Raw genomic sequence first — 24,106 nt, 5'->3', positions numbered from 1 at the left:
GCCACCAGGAGCAGGCTTGTTTGTCTTTTGCATTTATGAAAAATATACAAATGATACTTAAATGCATACAGCACTGAAGGAAAGATACTTAAAAAAATATTTGTAACTAGCAGCATGGCAGAATTATTTGTTTATCTTAATCCTTTGGCCAAACAAATGTTTAACAAGGATTTAATATTGAAAAAAAGAAGAAAAAGCCAGCAGAGAAGAATGAAGCACCAGGTCCCTTCTATATGCAAAATCCCGTATCGCCCTTTGGATCCTGCATAAGTCACCAGAATGGCTTAGCATTAGTGGGAGTTAGGATATAATATTTCCTGCTTATGAGTACTTGGCACACACTATTATATAATAAATGCATCTGACCAGAGATTCTAAACTGTCAACATGCAGGAAGATTGAGAGTCAAAGACTTAAAGGATGATTAGTTACAATTGAATACACTTTAATAAATTTAAAGTAAAGTAGAGAAATGGGAGAAATGGGCAGTGAAGGCTGGGAAGAGAGTGGAAACGATCTCCTTAGTTTTTGGTCAGTTACCAGAGGCTTTGAATTTTTTTATTCTGGCAGTGCGTTAGTGGAGTTAGTACTGCAGACGATTCCAGGAGTACCTTTCAGACTCTTAGGCTTTTTCTGCCTTTAGTTAATTGCCTTATAACTTGCTTGATTTCTTTTTTACTGGATGTGTTCTATGACAAATTTGGAAATACATGAAATTGGTTTTTCTCTTTGCTTCTCTAAAATTTTTTTTTTTGAAGGGATCCACTTTTAGAGACAGCATGGAGAAACTTTGCCATTCTGTGCCAATCCTGGTGATCAGCCTTTTAGTGCTCTTTCTAATGCTTTTCTAGAAAGCTCTCTACAGGCCTCTTCTATGAGCTTCTTAGTGTCCAAAAATGTCTTTGAACACCCCACTCCTCAGCGCTGGAATGAGAAGTTACAGATGCTCTGTACTCTTCTCGATTTTTTTTTTTAACACAAAACGTGTCAAGAGCTTACAACTTGTCTAAGTCACATATTAACCTGGCTCTGCAAAATGCATCAGAACCCTTTGAACATCTTGAATCTGGACAGTTACCTGGAGATCAGCTCTGCAATGGACAAATCTCACAAACTTTGGTGCTCCCTATAGCTCTTTGACACCAAACCAAGTTCTCCAGAACTCCATATGTGAAGTGCCTATTTTCAAATTTTAGCCATTCATTTGATGCAAGGCTGGTTCAACATACGCAAATCAATAAATGTAATCCAGCATATAAACAGAACCAAAGACAAAAACCACATGATTATCTCAATAGATGCAGAAAAGGCCTTTGACAAAATTCAACAACTCTTCATGCTAAAAACTCTCAATAAATTAGGTATTGATGGGACGTATCTCAAAATAATAAGAGCTATCTATGACAAACCCACAGCCAATATCATACTGAATGGGCAAAAACTGGAAGCATTCCCTTTGAAAACTGGCACAAGACAGGGATGCCCTCTCTCACCGCTACTATTCAACATAGTGCTGGAAGTTCTGGCCAGGGAAATCAGGCAGGAGAAGGAAATAAAGGGTATTCAATTAGGAAAAGAGGAAGTCAAATTGTCCCTGTTTGCAGATGACATGATTGTATATCTATCTAGAAAACCCCATTGTCTCAGCCCAAAATCTCCTTAAGCTGATTAGCAACTTCAGCAAAGTCTCAGGATACAAAATCAATGTACAAAAAACACAAGCATTCTTGTACACCAATCACAGACAAACAGAGAGCCAAATCATGAGTGAACTCCCATTCACAATTGCTTCAAAGAGAATAAAATACCTAGGAATCCAACTTACAAGGGATGTGAAGGACCTCTTCAAGGAGAACTACAAACCACTGCTCAATGAAATAAAAGAGGATACAAACAAATGGAAGAACATTCCATGCTCATGGGTTGGAAGAATCAATATCGTGAAAATGGCCATACTGCCCAAGATAATTTATAGATCCAATGCCATCCCCATCAAGCTACCAATGACTTTCTTCACAGAATTGGAAAAAACTACTTTAAAGTTCATATGGAACCAAAAAAGAGCCCGCATCACCAAGTCAATCCTAAGCCAAAAGAACAAAGCTGGAGGCATCAGGCTACCTGACTTCATTTTTGAATATATTCATATAATTTAAAAATTTACAGAAGGATGTAACAACAGAAAATCTCTCTCCCACTCCTCTCCTTCTCAGCCAGTTCCCTTCTATGTGCAAAATCCCATATCACCCTTTGGACCCTGCATAAGTCAGCAGAATGGCTTTGTAAGAGGCACTGAAATTCTGGGCTGCTGTAGGGACCCAGGTATTCTTGCAGCCATAATTCCCTGCTGGGGCTGTACATAGAAACACCTGCACAGCTTGAAGGCAGATACTCAGTTGCCACGGCATAGATTAAAACAGGCCTTAGCATGCCATGTAGAGCTGTGGTAGAAAAGCTTTGTACCACAGTCCCAACATCTCCTGTAAACCCAGAAATCAAATTGGTGTAGAGTGTGTGATACGCTGATGGACCATACAAAGGCTAGCCACAAGAGGAGGGTTCTCAGTGTGTCCAGGTAGCCGCCATTTACAGTGACCATCTGGAAGGTTGCTGACCAGGGTCTTGCTTGCCAATTATGCAAACTGTATCTCAAAACACAAGTTGGAAATCTTTGCACTTCATTGTATACACATCTTACTGTTTTGTTTTTTGTGCTTTTTTTGAGATGGAGTCTCACCCAGGCTGGAGTGCAGTGGCGCGATCTCAGCTCACTGCAAACTCTGCCTCCCAGGTTCAAGCGGTTCTACTGCCTCAGCTTCCTGAGTGGCTGGGATTACAGGCACCTGCCACCATGCCCGGCGAATTTTTGTGCTTTTAGTGGAGACGGGATTTCGCCATGTTGGCCCCAGGCTGGTCTCAAACTCCTGACCTCAGGTGATCCGCCCACCTCCGCCTCCCAAAGTGCTGGGATTACAGGGGTGAGCCACCACATCTGGCCCAGGTTACTCTTAGTACAAACAGTTATGCCAGACGTTCTTAATTTTGTAGCACAAATACTGTGTGCCAGGGACTGTCCACGTATTATTTTTAATCCTTACAACCATCCCATGAGGTTAGGCATTCATATTTTTATTCTAGAAGTGAGGAGACTGAGGAGCTAGGAGAGAGAAAGTCACTCGCTCAATTTCATACTGCCTGGAAATGGCAAATTTCAGAGTGAAACCCAAACCCGTCTGGTCAAAGTATGGCCCCTGCATGTCACTGGGCTGCTCTGCTCTTTACAAAGAGGTATTGGCTTAAAAGAGATGCAGTGGAGAAAAACGAAGAAGATTTAACGCCAAGAAGTAGTCATTCTAACAAAGATGACAGGAACTGGGAACTTTATGTGGAGGCCACAGAATGAAAGATAAGTAAAATATTTAGTGCCAGGGAATGATAACCTGCCAGCCTCAATCTCTTTGAAGACAGAATATGATAAAAAGAGAATAACTTGGGAGGCTGAGGCAGGTGGATCACTTGAGGTGAGGAGTTTGAGATGAGCCTGGACAACATGGTAAAACCCTGTCTCTACTGAAAACACAAAAAAATTGGCCAAGTGTGGGGGCCTGTGCCTATAATCCCAGCTGCTCCGGAGGCTGAGGCAAGAGAATCTCTGGAACCCAGGAGGCGGAAGTTGCAGTGAGCTGAGATCAGGCCACTGCACTCCAGTCTGGGCCACCATCTCACAAAAGAAAAACAAAAGGAATAACTTTCTGGGGAATTTAGTTAGCTACAAGAAATAACTTCCTGTGGTTAGGCTGTGGATGCTCTATCCTTTGTCATCATTAAGAACCATGTTTACGGCTGGGCACGGTGGCTCACGCTTGTAATCCCAGCACTTTGGGAGGCCAAGGTGGCAGATCACGAGATCAGGAGATCGGGACCATCCTGGCTAACATGGTGAAACCCCGTCTCTACTAAAAATACAAAAAAAAAAAAAAAAAATTAGCCAGGCGTGGTGGCGGGTGCCTGTAGTCCCAGCTACTCGGGAGGCTGAGGCACGAGAATGGCATGAACCCGGGAGGTGGAGCTTGCAGTGAGCCGAGATCGTGCCACTGCACTCCAGCCTGGGTGACAGAGCAAGACTCCATCTCAAAAAAATAAAATAAAAAAAAAACCATGTTTAATTTAACTTTGGAGAGAAGCTCTGCTATTGGGAGGTGGGGGGAATGGTGGGCTTGGCTGCAAACAGCGTTCATTATTAATCTTACTGAAAAGATGACTTTGGGCAGCATTTGTCATGTCTTGATATTCTCGTCTAGAAAACTGAGAAAAATATTCAAGTGGGAAAAAGGATGATTTTGAGGATAGAATAAAATGACAGAGGCGAGTGCCTGGTGTGGGATCAGTGTGCAATAAAGGCGAGCTCTCTGCCTTCTCAGTTTGTAGAATAGTTTGCAGGACTTCTTCAGATACCTCTTTCCTTTAAGAGTTAGTTCTAGATTATGTGGAAAGAGAATGGGATTTCTGGCAAAAAAAAAAAAAAAAATTGTAAAAAGAGAATACAAATAATACAAAACTGGAGGAAAATCTCAAACAGTTATCTGTAAAAAGAAGATATAATACATGAAAACTGAAAAGCTGGATGCCACAGACCAGTGACACTGCAGTGCCACTCACAGATGAGGGGACTGAATCCTGCGACTTATGGGAAAGCCCACAGCTGGGCGCGTTGCCCCCTCTCGCACTGGGTTTCCCTGTGTGCACAGGTGTCTGCATACATCACGACTGGCAGTTTGAGCAGGAGTTTTTATGTCCTCTTCTGTATCTTGAGATCCCTCTGTCTGTGACAGTTTATCTGGCTCTAACCAAGCTACAGTCACCCTAGTAACTTTACATAATTCAATATTTTGCTGTTTTCTAAACATACAAAACATGTTCTAACAGTGAAGATTCATGATTCAGTGACTCTGCCCCAAAGCCTTAGGCTAACTTTTGCATGTGGCACAAGCTTATGAAGACACAGCTTAGGAGCAGGGTGGGGCTGGCAAGTAAAATCTAATTGGGTATGCTTTATTGAATAGCTTCATTTTGTTTAAAAAGAGGGTTTTCGGCCAGATTATAATGACAGTGATCTATTCAACTTGTGTACAAAAGTGTTTCAGGTGGCACTAATAGACTTAAAGCGCTTTGCATTCTATAGTTAGTGTACTGTTCCTCAGAGATGCAATCTTAAGCTCAGATTGGGTGCAGCTCTTCTTCTACCGGGATGTGAAGTGCAGCAATTCAGTGCTTCAAATATATTGCGGCAGTAAAGTTTCTGAGCATTTTGAATATTTGTATTTCACAGCTGTCATTTCAGTGTTTCCTGGGGTTTTAATTGTTTTACTTTTGGGGTGTTGAATAAACTCAAGCCATGCTCATTGCTGTGCAAAGTTAATCACTGCCAAAATACACCTCAGCATCACATGTCCGCTTGCCCCAGGATGTTGCCAGAAGCATTGAATGTGACCTGCAGACAGAAGTGAGTTAAAAGTTTCTTTTTCTATTTTTTTGTTTTTTACTTTAGGTTCTGGGGTACATATGCAGAATGTGCAGGTTTGTTACATAGGTATACATGTGCCATGGTGGTTGGTTGCACCCATCAACCCATCATCTAGGTTTTAAACCCTACATGGCATTAGATATTTGTCCCAATGCTCTCCTCCCCTTGTCCCCAACCCCCTACAGGCCCAGGTGTGTTATGTTCCCCTCCCTGTGTCCGTGTGTTCTCATTGTTCAACTCCCACTTATGGGTAAGAACATGAGGTGTTTGGTTTTCTGTTCCTGTGTTAGTTTGCTGAGAATGATGGTTTCCAGCATCATCTATGTCCCTGCAAAGGACATAAACTCATTCTTTTTATGGCTGCATAGTATTCCATGGTGTGTATGTGCTATATTTTCTTTATCAAATCTATCACCGATGGGCATTTGGGTTGGTTCCAAGTCTTTGTGATTGTAAATAGCGCTGCAGTAAATATATGTGTGCATGTGTCTTTATAGTAGAATGATTTATAGTCCTTTGGGTATATACCCATTAATGGGATTGCTGGGCTAAATGGTATTTCTGGTTCTAGGTCTTTGAAGAATCGCCACACTGTCTTCCACAATGGTTGAACTAATTTACACTCCCACCAACAGTGTAAAAGTGTTCCTATTTCTCCACATCATCTCCAGTATCTGTTGTTTCCTGACTTTTTAATGATCACCATTCTAACTGGTATGAGATGGTATCTCATTGTGGTTTTAATTTTCATTCCTCTAATGACCAGTGATGAGGGGCTTTTATTCATGTGTTTTTTGGCCTCATAAATGTCTTCTTTTGAGAGGTGTCTGTTCATATCCTCACCCACTTTTTGAGGGGTTGTTTTTTTCTTGTAAATTTGTTTAAGTTCCTTGTAAATTCTGGATTTAGACCTTTGTCAAACGGATAGATTGCAAAAATTTTCTCCTTTTCTATAGATTTCCTGTTCACTCTGATGACAGTTTCTCTTGCTGTGCAGAAGCTCTTTAATTAGATCCCATTTGTCAATTTTGGCTTTTGTTGCAAATGTTTTTGGTGTTTTAGTCATGATGAAGTCTTCGCCCATGCCTGTGTCCTGAATGGTGTTGTCTAGGTTTTCTTCTAGCGTTTTTTATGGTTTTAGGTTTTACGTTAAAGTCTTTAATCCATCTTGAGTTAATTTTTGTATAAGGTGTAAGGAAAGGGTCCAGTTTATGTTTTCTGCATATGGCTAGCCAGTTTTCCCAGCATCATTTATTAAATAGGGAATTCTTTCCCCATTGCAGGTTTTTGTCAGGTTTGTTGAAGATCAGATGGTTTATAAATGTGTGGTGTTATTTCTGAGGCCTCTGTTCCATTCCATTGGTCTACATATCTGTTTTGGTACCAGTACCATGCGGTTTTGGTTACTGTAGCCTTGTAGTATAGTTTGAAGTCAGGTAGGGTGATGCCTCCAGCTTTGTTCTTTTTGCTTAGGATTCTCTTGGCTATATGGGCTCTCTTTTGGTTCCATATGAAATTTAAAGTAGCTTTTTCTAGTTCTGTGAAGAAAGTCAATGGTAGCTTGATGGGAATAGCATTGAATCTATAAATTACTTTGAGTAGTATGGCCATTTTCATGATATTGATTCCTCCTATCCATGAGCATGAAATTTTTTTCCATTTGTTTGCATCCTCTCTTACTTCCTTGAGCAGTGGTTTGTAGTTCTCCTTGAAGAGATCCTTCACGTCTCTTGTAAGTTGTATTCCTAGGTACTTTATTCTCTTTGTAGCAATTTTGAATAGGAGTTCACTCATGATTTGGCTCTCTGTTTGTCTATTATTGGTGTATAGAAATGCTTGTAATTTTTGCACCTTGATTTTGTATCCTGAACCTTTGCTGAAGTTGCTTATCAGATTAAGGAGTTTTTGGGCTGAGATGATGGGGTTTTCTAAATATACAATCATGTCATCTGCAAACAGAGACAATTTGACTTCCTCTCTTCCTATTTGAATACGCTTTATTTCTTTTTCTTGCCTGATTGTCCTGGCCAGAACTTCAACTTCTATGTTAAATAGGAGTGGTAAGAGAGGGCATCCTTATCTTGTGCCAGTTTTCAATAGGAATGCTTCCAGCTTTTGCCCATTCAGTATGATAATGGCTGTGGGTTTGTCATAAATATCTCTTATTATCTTGAGATATGTTCCATCAATATCTAGTTTATAGAGAGTTTTTAGCACGAAGAGGTGTTGAATTTTATCGAAGGCCTTTTCCGCATCTATTGAGATAATCATGTGCTTTTGGTCATTGGTTCTGTTTATGTGATAGATTACATTTATTGATTTGTGAATGTTGAACAAGCCTTGCATCTCAGGGATGAAGCCAACTTGATCATAGTGGATAAGCTTTTTGATGTGCTGCTGGATTTGGTTTGCCAGTATTTTATTGAGGATTTTCACATTGATGTTCATCAGGGATATTGGCCTGAAATTTTCTTTTTTTGCTGTGTTTCTGCCAGGTTTTGGTATCAGGTTGATGCTGGCCTCATAAAATGAGTTAGGGAGGAGTCCCTCTTTTTCTATTGCTTGGAATAGTTTCAGAAGGAATGGTACCAGCTCTTCTTTGTACCTCTGGTAGAATTCGGTTGTGAATCTGTCTGGTCCTGGGCTTTTTTTTGCTTGGTAGGCTATTAATTACTGCCTTAATTTCACAACTTGTTATTGGTCTATTCATGGATTCGACTTCTTCCTGGTTTAGTCTTGGGAGGGTGTATGTGTCCAGGACTTTATCAATTTCTTCTAGATTTTCTAGTTTATTTGCACAGAGGTGTTTATAATCTTATCTGATGGTGGTTTTTATTTCTGTGGGATCAGTGGTGATATCCCCTTTATCATTTTTTATTGTGTCTACTTGCACACCTTACCACCTAGCATGAAGTAGAAGCTCAAAGTCTGAGCATTGAATGAATGGAATCAAAACCAGCTGTCAACCTCTCAATCCCCTGCTAATAATCTGTTACATTCCCTTTTTCAAGGAATTTACTCATTTATGCAATTTTAATTAGTTCTTCCAAATTTTCCCCATTCCCATCTAACATGACCTGCGTGGATATTTGTGACAGGTTGGGTTCTCCAAAACCAGGCTGCCTCAGGATGGCGGGACCTCCAGGGAGGCAGACCTTGAAGGAATTGGTAGCCGGAGAGTGTGTGCCCTCATTCCCCACATTGGGAAGCAAATCCTTTCCTGAAGGGAGGTCTGGCAGAGCATCTCCACTGCTATTACAGTATCTTACCTATTTTATACCTTCATCCAAGGCAGAAGTGTAACTGTCTCCCAGGAGCTCATAACTTTCCATTTGTTTTTGGTGTCATATATAAGAATCCTTTGCAAAATCTAAGGTAATGAAGACTTACCTGTATGTTTTCTTTTAGTATTTCTATGGTTTTAGCTCTTAAATTTGGGTCATTAATCCATTTTGAGTTAATTTTTGCACATGGTGTGAGGTACAGGTCCAATTCCATTCTTCTGTATTGGCTATCCAGTTGTTCTATATCATTTTTTGGAAAGACTCTTCTTGCCCTCATTGAATGGTCTTGTGACAGTTGTCAAAAAATTTTTGACTATAGATTTATCGGTTTATTTCTGAACTCTCAATTCTACTGCATTGATGTCTACCTATGAATTGAAGAACAAAAAAAGATATAAGACATATAGAAAACAAAATCAACGTGACAAAATTACCTTCTTCTCTTATCAGTAAATACTTTAAGTGTGAATATACTAAACTCTTCAGTTGATACTCTTCTGTTTAGTATATTCACACTTAAAGTATTTACGGACAAGAAAAGAAGATACTTCTGTCCTTAGAATAGGCAGAGATTGGCAGAAAGAAAAACTCCACAAAATCCAACTATATGTTGTCTATAAGTGACTCACTTAAAATTCAAAGACACATATAGGTTGAAAGTGAATAAGTGAAGAAAATAAATTTTATGCAAAGAGTAACCAAAAAAGATAAGTCAAGTAAAGGTATACAGGAATTATATAATAAGAAAGCCCCCAAATATGCGAAACAAACATTGACAGAATTGTAGAAAGGAATAGTTGGAGCCTTCAATATCCCACCTTCAGTAATAGATAGAACAAATAGAGGATCAAAAAGAAAACAGATAACTTGAATGATACTATAAACTAACAAACATATCAGTAAATTCTACCCAATAATACATATGCTACCCCAAATACACATTCTTCTCAAATGCACTTGGGACCTTCTCTGGAATAGATCATATGTTAACCCACAAAACAAATCTCAATACATTTTAAGACACTGAAATAATGCAAAGTATCTTCCCTGACCACAATGAAATAAGACCAGTGAACTAGTCTGTTCATGCATTGTTATAAAGAAATACCTCAGACTGCATAATTTATAAAGAAAAGAGGTTTAATTGACTTATGGTTCTGCAGGCTGTACAAGAAGCACGATGCTGGCATCTGCTTGGCTTCTAGGGAGACCTCAGGAAACTTAACAATCATGGCAGAAGGCAAGGAGGGAGCAAGGCATCTCACACAGTGGGAGCAGGAGCAAGAAAGAGCGAGAGACAAAGGTTCTGCACACTTTTAAACAGCCAGATCTCATGAGAATTTACTCATTGTCATGAGAACAGCACTAAGAGAATGGTACTAAACCATTCATGAGAAATTCTCCCCCATGATCCAACCACCCCACACCAGGCCCCACCTCCAACTCTGGGGACTAAAAATTTGACATGAGATTTGGTGGGGGCACAGGTCCAAGCCATATCAACTCGAACTCAAAAGCAGAAAGAAAATTTTAAAATTTACAAATATATAGAAATTAATCAACACACTGTTAAATAACCAAGATATCAAAGAAGAAATCCCAAGAGAAATTAAGAAAATACTTAAAGGCAAATTAAAACAAAAATATAACAAACTAGAAGTTATAGGCTGCTGCAAAAGCAGTGCTTATGAATAAATTTGTAGTTGTGCATGCCTATATTAAAAAAATAAAGATTTCAAAACAACTTAACACCATAGGAGACTAAATAAATAAGAGTAAACCAAACCAAAAGACAGCAGAAGGAAAAAATAATAGAGCAAAGTGAAATAAAATAGAGAATTAAAAAACAATAGGGAAAATTAATGAAACCAAAAGTTGTTTCTTTAAAAAGATCAACAAAATTGAGAAATTTTTAGCCAGGTTGACTAAGAAAACAGATAGAAGACTCAAATTACTGAATCAAAAATAAAAGTGGGAACATTACTACTGACTTTACAAAAATTAAAATGATTATAGGAGAATATTATGAACAATTGCATGATAAAAAAATTAGATCAAGAAGAAGAAACAGAAAACCTGAAATGACCTATGATACGTAAAGATTGCATCAGTAAACTAAAGCCTCCCAACAAGAAAGTCCAGATTCACATGGCTTCACTGGTGAATTCTACTCATCACTTAAAGAAGAATTAACACGGCCAAGCACGGTGGCTCACGCCTGTAATCCCAGCATTTTGGGAGGCCAAGATGGGCGGATCATGAGGTCAGGAGATTGAAACCATCCTGGCTAACATGGTGAAACCCGGTCTCTACTGAAAATATAAAAAATTAGCTGGGCGTGGAATCCCCATGTGTCAAAGGAGGGTCCTGGGAAGAGGGTAGGAGGTGATTGGTCATGGGGGTGGTTTCCCCCATGCTGTTCTCATCATAGGGAGCTCTTATGAGAGCTCATGGTTTTAAAAGTGTTTGACAGTTCCCCCTTTGCTCTCTCTGTCCTGCTGCCTTGTAAAGAAGATGCCTGCTCCCCTTTCAACTTCTGCCACGATTGTAAGTTTCTTGAGCCCTCATCAGCTAAATGGAACTGTGAGTCAGTTATGTCTCTTTTATTTATAAATTAGCCAGTCTCAAGTAGTATCTTTATAGTAGTGTGAACATAAAGTAATACAAAGTTCTAAGAGTAATTAGACAAGAAAAAGAGATTAGAGACATCCAAAATGAAGGAAAAAGTGAAATTACCCTATTAACAGATGACATAATCATATATATATGTATAACCTTGAAAATTTACAAGAAACTATGAGAGATAATTAACAAATTTAGCAAAATTGCAGGATACCACATTAACATACAAAAATCAGTGCACTGGAAATGAATTATATGTAAAGAAAATTAAGAAAACCATTCAATTTACAATGGTATCCTAAAGAATATAATACCTAGGAAGAAATTCAATCAAGAGAGCGAAAGACTTGTACAATGACATTGTTTGACTACAAAATATTGCTTATAAGAAATTAAAGAAGACATAAGTAAATGGAAAGATATCCCATGTTCATGGATTACAAAACTTAACATTGTTAAGATGGCAATAATCTCAAAACAACTTACTGATTTGATGCAATCCTTATCAAAATTCTAATGGCCTTTCTTTGGAGAAATAGAAATACTGATTCTCAAATTTATAGGGAATTGCAAAGTACCCAGAATAGCCACACACACAGAGACATACACACAAATTCTGAAAGAGAAGACATATAATTCTAAACTTACTACAAATCTACGGTGATTGAAATAGGATAGTATTGGTATAAGGATAAATATAAAGACCCATGGAATAGAACTAAGAGCCCAAAAATAAACCCATACATCTAAGGCCAATTGATTTTTGACAAGGACACCAATAAAATTCAAACGCGAAACACAGTTTCTTCAACAAATGATGCTGGAACAGCTGGCTACCAATATGAAAAAGAATGAAGCTGGAGCTTACATCACATCATTTACAATAATTAACTCAAAATGAACCAACAACCTAAATGTGAGAGCTAAAACTATAAAACTCTTAGAAGAAAACACAGAAGTAAATCTTCATGACCTTGGATTTTGCAAGGGGTTTTTACACAGGAAGCCAAAAGCACAAGTAGCAAAAGAAAAAAATAGAAATATTGGGCTCCATCAAAACCAAAAGCTTTGTGCTTTAAAATACATTATAAATAAAGTAAAAAGACAACCTATAGAATGGGACAACTATTTTGCAAATCATATATTTGATAAGGGTCTGCTAGCCAGACCATATAAATAACTCTATGATTCAATAACAAAACACAAACACCCAATTAAAAATGGGCAAAAAGCTTGAAGAGACATATCTTCATTCAGTCCTCATTACTCCAGTGCAGATCACGACCAACTCAGAGACTCAAGGAGAATGCTCCCCACAACTCTGGAGTTTGTTATCACTCCTTGCCTCTACAGCTTCCTGTGTTCTAGAGTTTAGCTTCAGAAATTCCAATTGCTTACAGTGGGGAGGGAGGCAGATCCAGTCTGGTACATCATGAGTGAAAAGAAAATCTCTAGATATGGCTTTACTGTACAGTGGAACACTGTACCATCCCTCAGAAAGAACGAGGAAGGTCTCGGTAGGGACGTTGAACAATCGCCAAGGTCTACTGCTAATTGTGAAAAAACAGGTTTCTTAAGAGTCTAGCAAAGAAGGAAAATGGAAATATATTTTCATGTTTTCTTGCATTTACATAGAGATACCGAAGAAATTTATAAAATAATGACTAAAAGTGGTTGTCTGTAGGTGCATAGGTGGAGAAGTGGGTTGTGAGGGAGGGGGAAGTAAGACTTTTCACTGTAAGCCATTTGACATTGCTTTGATATTTTGCTGTGTGTGAATGCATTATCAATTCAAAAAACTTTAAAACATTAATGTTGCTGCTTATCCAAATGGAAAAGAATGAAAGTGAATTTCTATATTACACCAGTCTTAAACATCAATTTCAGATAGAATAAATGACTATAAAAGACAAACTCATAAAATGTTTAGATTATGTAAGAAAATATCTTTACAAATTTAGAACAGAGACATTCATTATACAAGACAAGGATGTACAAATATTAAAGAAAATACTTGATAAATTAGACTACAATAAAATTTAAGAATTTAATTTTAACAATCAATTTAATTATGTATCTTGATCAAAAAACACAACAAAGGGTGGAAAAAAGACAAAAACTGAAAGAGAAATGTTTGTATTACATAAAACTAATAAGGAATGTATGCAGAGAAGATATAAAGAACCACAAATTATAATAAAATGGCAAACAGCCCAATAGAAAAATCAAGTGAGAGCCTTGAGCTGTCACTTAGCAGAGGAGGAAAGATGACTAGCCCATAATCATATATGCTTCACCTCAGTGGCACTGGGGCAGGGCAGATGGAGACCATGGTGACATTCCGTTTCACCTCCAGCAAATTGGCCCATCTTAAAACCAGGCTAGTGAGGGTATGCGGGAACACCAGCTCTCATCCGCTGTGTGGAAGGGCGTACATCAGCGGAATCCCTTGGAAAAGGTCTGGAATGACTTACCAAACTTGAACATGCCTATATTCTATGCGTAGTGACTCTACTGCTAGACACACACCCGGAGAAACTAGTGCTGTGTGCCAGACCTGAGCAGTAGCCCACAGTCACACTGTAACAATTGGGAGTCCACGGGTGCACAAGGAGCAGAGCTTGCAGGAAACCCAGTCGCCCCAAACTCTGACCACATCTCAGTGCATACCATGCCTAAATAAGCTACGGGGCAGGCACACAGGGAGTCCTACACAGCAGTGGAAGTGAAGGAAACGTGAGGGCACACATCAACATAGGTGAATCGCAGCTCTCATTGAGTAAAACAGAAAGTCACAGAAAAAAAATATGGTATAAAATTCCAATTAAATAAAATATGAAAGAAACAAACACTAAAAACTACACTATGTATGTACATGATTATGTATCTACATCTATAATCTACTTATCATCCATCATTTATGCATCATCTACTTATCTATTTACCCATCACCTATCATCTATCTATCCACCTATCTCCCATCTATATATCATGTATCATCTATCTATCTATCTATCTATCATCTATCATCTATCTATCATCTAACATATATCAACCATCTACCAATTCATCTTCTATGTATGTATGTATGTATGTATATATGTATGTATCTAACATGTATCAACCATCTACCAATCCATCTATGTATATATGTATGTATGTATCTATCTACCTATCAATCATCTATGTATCTATGTATCCAATTTGTCTATGTATGTATGTATCTATCTATCTATCTAACATGTATCCACCATCTACCAATCCATTATCTATGTATGTATGTATCTATCTATCTATCTATCATCTATCTATCTATCATCTATCTATCTATCTATCTATCTATCTATCTATCTATCTATCTAATCTATCCTCTAGCTAGCTGGCCATTCAGGATGGCAGTTAACTGGGCACAACAGAGCTTCTATCTATGTTAGTGGGGATATTCTATTTCTTCAGTTGTTTGGAAGATAGATGGGCATTTGTTTCACTTTTATTTGAATGGAACATGGATATTCTATTTACTCTTTTGTGTGAAAAATATATTTCACAAATTTTCTCTGCAGGTAAGGTTTTTTTTTTCCATTTCCTTGTACCACCATTTATTTTATACAAAGATGTTTTAATTAAATATTTACATACCCATAGACATAAAGAGACTGAATGTTAAGAAAAGAAAAAAAGATTAGATTGATCTCCAAGCCAGGGGAGCTGTAAACATTTGTAAAGTAACTACGACTATTTTAGCTAAGTAATAATGAACAGCTTTATTTATAAGGCAAGCTTTCCTTTCTGAATTATAAATTGTTTTCACTCAATATCTTTCAAACTCCTATTCTTAAATGGCTGTTGTAGGTGAGGTTGCCCAGGAAGCCGCTTTGCTACGGTGATGACGGTTCAGGAAATTTATTTGGGAATGCTCTCAGGACCAACACCTGTGGGAAGGGAAAGCGGCAGATGAGCAGAGGGACAGGTTGGGCTTCTACGTGGTCAAAACAAAAGCCTCAGCCACCCCACAGGAAGATCTCTGGAGTGGGGGCAGCCCTTTAAAGTTGTGTGGAATCGGGGTGAGGGGGCAGGGCCCTCTTATCACAAGGACATCACTGAACTGAGGCTGCTGCAGGGACCATGGGCAGGGTGGGTCCCCTCAGCAGAGGGCAATGTCTAGAGAGAGGGCAGGTAGGGGATGGTGCTGGCAGCACTCACAGCAGTGGGGCATGAACCCCTCAGTCCTTCAGATCTCAGAGAGGCTGGGCTGCGTGTCCCAGCTCCACACCCCCATGGTAAGAACACGTGTTAAGCACCATGGAGTGTCAAGATGCATAAGGTCTGGTCCTGCCCCCGAGAAGCTCATGCTCTAGTGCCATGTGGCTGAGGGTGGGCAGAAACTATGAAAGGGGAGGATCCAGATGGAAGCTCCAGAACTGCAGCAAAGGCTTGGGAGGAGATGGGAGCCAGCTCTCCCTGACCACAAGGAGGAGAATGAAGGCAGGCTGCAGGAACACACCTCAGGGAGGGCATCTGCACGGTTACAGGATTTGCTCCCAAAACTCTGGCAGCCAGGGAGGAGGAGGAGGACGGGTGGTTTTCAGGTATAGGACTGCTGAGGGAAAAAGAGCTGAGGCCAGGGAGGAAGAGTCCCAGGACACACATGATCTCACTGCTGTGCTGTCTGCGACCCCCAGCCCCTGCCTCCTTCCCTCTCCATCCTCAACTGCTTCCTGCCAGCTTCTGGGTGTGGGAATCCAAGAACAGCACAGAGGGCTGAGTGAGCAGCAGAGCTGGGCATACAGGGTCGTACAGGTGGGAAATTAAATGAGGCCGGCAATCCACCAGCCGACACTGGATAGACACATTGTGATAGGTCATAGCTGACGGAATATGATTCAGGCATGAATAATTATACATAATCACGTAGCGTGACACATGCTATGATATGGTGGACCTGGAAGACATTATGGGAAAGAAACCAGCCACAAAAGACCACACATGGTACGACTGCATTTATATGAAATGTGCAGAAAAGGCAAATCCTTACAGGCAGAAAGTAGGTTAGTGGTTTCCAGGGGCTGGGGCCTGGGGGAAGCGGGGAGGGACTGCATATAGGGACAGGGTTTCTTTTGGGGGTGGTTTAAATGTTCTCAAATTGATTGTGGGGAAGGTTGCACAACTCTGGGAATGTACTAAAAACCACTGAAGTCTACACTTTCAATGGGTGAACAGTGTGGTATGTGAATTATCTCTCAGTAGAGTTGTTGCTAAAAAGAACGTGAGGCCATGGGCACGAGGACAAGGTCCACAGTGGAGATGTAGACAAGTGGCTGAATAAACTTTTCCCATTTTCCTTTTGTTTGATCTGGTTCTCCTGGCCTATTGATCTTTCCTTTACACAGGCAGTGCTGGGAGCCTCGTGGTGGGTGGGCGTTCCCTTCTGTGCCTATTCATCTTATGTTCTCCATCAGACACTCCTCAAATTGCCTCAAAGAAATGTAGGCTCAAAACCAATCTAGGTACAGTAACAGAGGTATCAGAACATTCTTGAAAATGAAACTATAACTTTGAGACACTCCCTAGTCCCCCATTGTGAGCAGGTACACCCAATCCATTTCATCTTGTGTGCTGGGCTTTGTCATGCTGCCTGCTGGAACCTTGCACTTCCTCCCGACACCCCTCACTCCTGGTCTGCAGCACTAACCCCCTCTGACACTCTGGGCCATTGCTGTCTGCCTCTCTCTGTCAGAATGCCAGGCATGGGCTGAGAGCAGGTGGCACTGCCTGGCACAGGGCAGGGGCTCAGCAAATTCTTGCTGAGGGGATGAATAAATTCCACATCTCAGTGTCCCTGAAAACCACATTTCCTACATGCCTTGATGGATGCTGCAGACAAATCAAGGTAACACTGCTGTGGCCTGGAGGCCACTCATGTCTGCACAGAAGAAAGAGGAACAGTATCATAAACACATGACGGCACTGCCTGTTAGGTGTTTTCGTGCACAGTAATTTATTATCTGTACCGTTAATTTTAAAAAAGCTACTCTACCTACTGGAATATACAATAGGAACCTTGTAAGTTGTATAATGCTGGTCTGGGGATCTCTTTTTTATTCCGCCTACATTTATTGAGCATTTACTATGCCCCAGATGTTCATTATCTCATTTAATCTTCACAACATAATGTGATAAATACACTAATATAAACCCCATTTTTGAGATGAGAAAACTGAGACTGAAGGTTAGGAGAATTTTTCTGGATTCCATAGCCAGTAAGGATCGGAGACAGGGTAATCCAGGTCTCTCTGCAGTTTGGAAGGAGGAGATCACACTTCTCATTGTGCAGCTCGCCATCTCCATGCTCCATGCTCCAGGCATCTCAGCACTAAGTCAGGAGCCCTCCGTGTTCCTGGGCATCCCACTGCGCTGCAGCTCCAGCACATCTGCACAGGGGTCAGTGCCCTCACCTGCAGCCTGTATCTAGGGCATTGGGAAGGTTCCGCCTATCTTCTCACCTTCTCTTTCTTTCCTACCTGCAGCAGGAGCTTCACAGTTCTTCAGAGTTCAGTGGCTCTGGATCCTGCTCCAAGCCAGACCACACCCGCAGCCTTGCCAGAGGAGAGAACCCACCTGCTGCTCCTCTCCCAACAACAGCCAGCAGCCACCCCACCAAACCCTCCCACACAACCACTTTCAGTTGGTCCCGTCCTGTGCCAGACACTCATCTTTCCCTTCCAGGTCATCACCAGCCACCTCTCCCAGAGTTTAGTTCATGAGTTTGCATGGCCTGGAGTTTCTCTCTGAAGCTTTTGCTGTACATACATACTGAGGAAGAGAGGAGAAAAATTCTGAAACACGTATCAATACACGAGTATTACAATAGCAGTTTAACTGCCAAGATGTTTTCGGTACTGATGAATTAAGTTTCACACTCGCTTCTTCAGGATGCCATAGCAAAGCCCCGCAGACTGGTGAGCCTTAAATAACAGGAATTTATTGTCTCACAGTTCTGGAGTCTGGAAGCCCAAAACCAAGGTATCAGAGTTGGTTCCTTCTGAGGTCTACAAGGGAAGCTCTGTTCCAAATAGATGGCTGTCTTCTTCCTGTGTCTCTTCACGCCATGTTCTCTCTATGCACATCTGTCTCTGTTCAAATTTAACCTTCTAATAAGGACATCAGTTATATTGGATTAGGGCCCACCTGAATGACGTGATTTTAACTTGATTACTTCTTTAAGATTCTATTCCTCCAAAAAGGTCACATACTGAGGGACTTCAACATACCTTTTCAGGAGAACGCAATTCGGTCCATAAAAAGTATCAATAATGAGCTCCTTTCATATTTGGCTGTGTCATGCTTCATTAAGAATTGGCTTGGAGTACATTAAATAGATGCATTCATAAAGCCCATCACACACAGACCTATGCAGAATCTCCAGTCCTGCCACACCTTTGTGTCTGCCGGCTCAGAATCTGACCACATAAATCAGAGCCACTGGCTCACTAAAGGCCACCTACAATGGAGACAGATGTCAAGTTAGAATTACCAGATCTACAAATTGGAAAGGAGAGTTTTATTTCTTTTAGGGGGTTATGACCTGCAGACTGGCCACCCTGCGGGTTGGGAAGTGTAGCCTCCAGGAGAGACTGAAAGCACACACCTCAAGTGGGGAAAGGTAAGGCAGAAATGGATGCTGAACAGGTTGGCTAAGTAAACATATTCAGCAGGTTATAGGAGGAGCTATGGAAAGTCATGAAGGCGGGCGTGAACGTGCATAGTAAGCTAACGTGCGTGTCACACGGGCATCCTCGCCTTGGGGTGGAGATCAAACATTTAAATGCATTGCAGTTAGGACCTACACATCAAAAGGTGAAGCAAAGACATGAAGACACATGAAGGAGAAAGTGACTGAAATCAGCCTCTTGTCCAGTCAAGGCTTTAGTTCTGGCTGGTGGAACAGGGAGTCAACTAGTCAGCGTCCGGCAGCAGATGAGCTGCAATTGTTTCGATGTTGCTTGTCTTGTAGCCAGTGCTGTTTAGCTGCCAGAGAAAAAGAAGAACCTTTTAGCAGTTAGAACAGAGCTTATTGTTTAAGTGTAGAGGGGTGTGCATGGCCTTCGATCTTATTTATAATTTGGTATCTTATTGCCACAGAGTCCACTCCATCAGTCTGAGGATAGACTGAGGTTACATATGGATGAGTAAAACATCGTACCTTTGGCTCTTTCTGGAACAGAAATGGGCTATGCCATGTAGATGTCAATGATTGTCTCTATGTCCAGGCAGCAAATGCTTGTAAAAATGATGTCAGCATCCACGAACATCAGGGCTGAGTGGAAGTCATGCAGTTCAATAGATCTGAAAAATGCATGATGGAAGAGTCACAATTTTTCCACTGTGAGGCTTTCTCAGTTTCTTAATTTATATATTTCTTCAAGGGGAAACCTGAGAGGAGCTTTTGGTGTGCCCCTTCATGAAGCCCTAACCCTAAGCTGGCCACAGAGAAACATGAACTCTTAGGATCCGGGCATGGCCTGTGCCTGCACTTCCCGTTCCTGGTACGCAGCTGAGTTGGAAACATTTGTTAGCAAGGCTTTTTGAAGTCTGTTCATAGTAAAGCTGAAATGAATGTCTTTTGTGCTTTCTGAGCTGTTTTACACTGTCTTCTGGGAAGCTGTCCACTGACAACAAGACGGCTTTGGAGAAATGATCAAAGGAACCATCTCTAACGGTATGGTCTTCATTTCTGAGCAGCAATAACAGGCGTGCCAGCCCGCACTATTGTAGGAAGCTACAAATAATGCTGTGTTCCTTTGATCACCGGCTCTTCATTCTGATCTTATTTACTTTTCAGAAACAAACACTTGACAATGATGGTAGGGATTCTAAACCGCTTATGTGGGCAGAAAATCTGTATTTTAAAGTGGGAGTTTAGACTGAATGTGTCTATATATTTGCCCCTGAGCTGAACTATTCCATCTTTTAAAACCATGTAAATGTCTGCAGAGCTGTATCCACAAAAACACTGAAGTCTAGAGGGAAGATACTGAAAGCCAACTTCCCCTGGCAGGGTTTGTGACAGCCCAGCGACTCCCAGGGGCCATCATCATTGCTTTACCTGTTAGTTTCATGCTTGAGATAGAAATTGCCCTCTGAACTCTGACCTTTTGTTGCTTTTACCAATTCTGATTGTGAAGTTGGGACTGAGGACGTTCGAAAGCCCATGGTGAATTTATATGCCTTCAGAACATGGAACAGGGGGCCTGTTCTAATATGGTAAGCTTGTAAAACACTGTTAACATATGCACAAAAGTTTCATACATAAGATATACGAGGATATATAATTATATGGTCTCATGATTGGTACTATAATCTTCTGTGATACTGTATTTCTACTTTACAATAATTTTTCATCAATCACTGCTCCAAATAAGTCATTAAAAAACTTGGCAAACTTTGTCTCTATCTTACGTTAGAGATGGGGAATAGATTAAATTCATCATTCACCTGCCCTCTGAGTACCCAGGGAATCTTGTTGACATCCTTCTAGAAAACAAACGAACAAAAAAACACAAAAAGCCTGCTAAAATAGCTGTATGGTATTTTAACTTACCTTACACCATCCCCACCTTCCATTTAGGAAATGTATTATTTTATTGCAAGTCTTTTTCTGTTTCATTATATCCATGCTATTGTGAGGTAAAAAATGACCACACCACTGCTCTGTGAGTTTGATGTGGCTAGGTGATTTGTGGGACCACCCTAGACAAACAGATGACCCCCTACAGGTGAGGTGCCTTCTCTGAACCACAGAGGTTCTCTCTTGGGTCTCACCTGTGTCTCCCAAGAGCTGTGTGAACAGACAAAGCCCCAAACTGGTATTCCCACAGCCTCCTGTCCACCGCAGGCTGTTTGCTCTCTGCACTGCAGCCACCTCTGTGTCTTGGACCTTCTATCCTGACAAAACAATCGACAAGTGTCCTCAACACCAAACCTTATCCAATCTGGTCCCAGTCTATCAGCAGCTTTATCAGGGAAAGAATTCCAGAATAATTCTTATAAACAAAAAAACACCAACTGCCTTCTTACACAATAGACAAACATAAACCATCATGTTAGGGTTAGAAACAGGAAAGGTCAAACATGGGAAAGGGGATACTGTCTGTAGGTATCTGCAGAGCTGAGGACTGTGTCTCACCTGGAAGGCAGGGACTGCATTGAACGGGATCTACATCAGGCTAGTGTCACTTAGGATTATTTCATGTGGCCATTCTGATTCTTTGTTGCACAGAAATTTGTTCATGCAAAAAAGAAAAAAACTGTTCAAAATAACCAGGCTACTGGAGGTTTGAGACGCCTTTTGTCCAATGCAGACACTGTTTCATTTACTGTGCTGGGAACTATCTGTAGGGCCTATGGTCGTGGCAAGGAGAAAGCTTTGGTAAGGACCACCGTGGTTTTCCCAAGATTCTGGCGTTCAGGGATCACTTGAAGTTTAGAAAACACACGTTATTTTTTCTGAGGTCAATATTAGTGATGTCAAAACCCTCTGAGGTGGGCTCTACTGCCGTTTTCAAAAGATGAGAAAGGAGAAATCTTGTCTTCAGAAAGGTTCCCAGTCTAATCTGGTAGAGACCAACGATGCTGGCAGATGCTTCTGAGAGTCAGAATGGTTGGTTGGAGCAGCTCCCCCCTCACACGGAACCTTTTGATGTTCACCCAACCCCACTAACCCTGCCATGGAATGCACCAGCATAAACTCCACCACGAAACCCTAACAAGGCGCAATTGGGCCTGGAGACCAGAAACTGGGCCACGAATCTACAGAGCCAGCTGTGGGACTCATCATGCATGAGTTACCAAATACGCCGTGTCTTAGCTCAGCCATCTGTGGAAGACACTCATGCTTTCACCCTGGCCGCTAACCTCAAATCACTTTCAGAACAGTATGGTTCTGCCCCATGTTGATGTTAACTTAAGTTCAACTCCTGAGAATTACATGAAACAATGGCTCTGTGGGCCACAAATGATCATTATTTCCAAGTTTACAACGAACTTTGCCGCACAGAATCCACATTAGTGACATCTCTCTAAATATATGAAAATGTGGTGAACATCTCCCCTCTGCCCCAGGCATGATTTCCACCATGGAAGTAAATACGTGCTCTGAGTCAAAATAAAATAAGGCACCAGATGCGAAACAAATTGGCAATCTCACTCCTTTTTTCAATGCGCCTTAGTTTTATGAAAAATCAGGCTGCTACATTTATGCGATTGTGTGTTCACTTGCACACTCTTTTGGGTAAGGTTATGAGAAGTAGATGAGCAAAGGCTGTTGAGCAAAACTGAGCTGAGACATTCTAGGACCACACACTACACCCAGCACAAGATGCTCCGTGATGCCAAGAGGCATTATGAAGAAAAGAAAGGCTTTAACTTTGGCACCTTGTATATTGAGCGAAGAACATGAAGAACGGGAGAGCCAAAGATGGGGAAGGATACATTCAGGGGAAAAAATCGGGTAACTAGAAGAACAGCCAACTCTCTAGGCTGGGAACTTGCTGCCCCAGCTTTTAACGCCTGTTTCCCCTTTCCCCAGAGCCGGAGGGGGCCCCCAAACTCACCCCTCACTCCTCACCTGGAGCTTTTGCTTAAGCAAGAATAGATTTTCTTTAAAACAATGCCTCCAGGCCAAAAGGGGCAACTAGGAAATTAGAAGCTCCATATGCTATGTATTTACTTTTTTAGAGCATATCTATCTTGCATACCTTCCTCTTTTACCAGCCAAGACTAACCTACAAAGCACCTTATATTTTTCAAGAGAAAAATAATGTTTTTAGGAAATTGACTAGGCACAAATTATATCAAAAGCAGTATTTGAGGTGCTATAATTTTTGCCTAGATTTTTTATTTTTAAAAAACTTTTTAATGTTTTATATTTCAGACTTATGGCTTTTCACTTAGGGTGAAAAATCTCTGTTCATCCTTCATTCAGCTTTCTCAAATATTAACACCCGTAACCATAGCCATGATCAAAGTCAGCAAGTTAACAATGATAACACTATTAACTAATCTGTAGACTTCATTCAAATGTCTCTCTCCCCCATCTCCTTCTCTCCCTTTCTCTGCCTCTTCCTCTCCCTGCCTGTCTTTCTCCCTATCTCTTTCTCTCTCCCTCCCCACCATCTTTCCCTGTCTTCTCTCCCCCTCTCTCCCTCCCTCTCTCTCTCGTTCTCTCTCCCTTCTCACTCCATCTCTCCCTGTCCCCTCTCCCTCTCTCTCTCTCTCTCTCTCTTCTCCTCAGCGTTGGTTTTACATCCTCCTGTTGCAGACCTTCTTCCTCAAGAAAGTGAAGGGAACATGGGAGGGGCTGGATTGACTCTCTTCGCTAGTTCTGGCTTCAAAAACTCACAGAAGGACCCTGATGCGTAGATGAACAATGACCTCAGACAAGGTCAACCAGCTACCGCCAAAGAACAGAGTACTGGGCCCTGGGACCCCTGCACATCAGGGAAGGGCTTGCTGTGGGCCGGAAAACCAGCAAACCTTGACTTCACAGCTTCAGTTTCACCGTCAGCGTGGCCTCTCTTCCGGCTCCACACTGGTGGGTCCCAAGCAGACCTCCCAACTCCTCCCATCTCCATATCTACTTATCAGTAAGTCAGGCCAGCTCGACCCCTAAAATCCA

General features: G+C 41.1%; 1 long non-coding RNA gene across 1 annotated transcript in view; it reads right to left on the bottom strand.

Moving 5' to 3' along the window:
* The window catches only part of LOC129473094 (uncharacterized), a 153,528-nt gene that overhangs the window by 21,462 nt on the left and 107,960 nt on the right, over window positions 1-24,106 (bottom strand). Inside the window, exons 5-8 of the long non-coding RNA XR_010119230.1 lie at window positions 19,634-19,776; window positions 19,278-19,458; window positions 18,702-18,931; window positions 8,915-9,176 (exon numbers count right to left, since the gene is read on the bottom strand). This is a non-coding gene — a long non-coding RNA (uncharacterized lncRNA). The remainder of the gene's footprint in view (window positions 1-8,914; window positions 9,177-18,701; window positions 18,932-19,277; window positions 19,459-19,633; window positions 19,777-24,106) is intronic.

Source organism: Symphalangus syndactylus, chromosome 23, assembly GCF_028878055.3.
Source record: "Symphalangus syndactylus isolate Jambi chromosome 23, NHGRI_mSymSyn1-v2.1_pri, whole genome shotgun sequence".
NCBI lineage: Eukaryota > Metazoa > Chordata > Mammalia > Primates > Hylobatidae > Symphalangus > Symphalangus syndactylus.
This window is presented reverse-complemented; position numbering and strand designations above follow the sequence as displayed.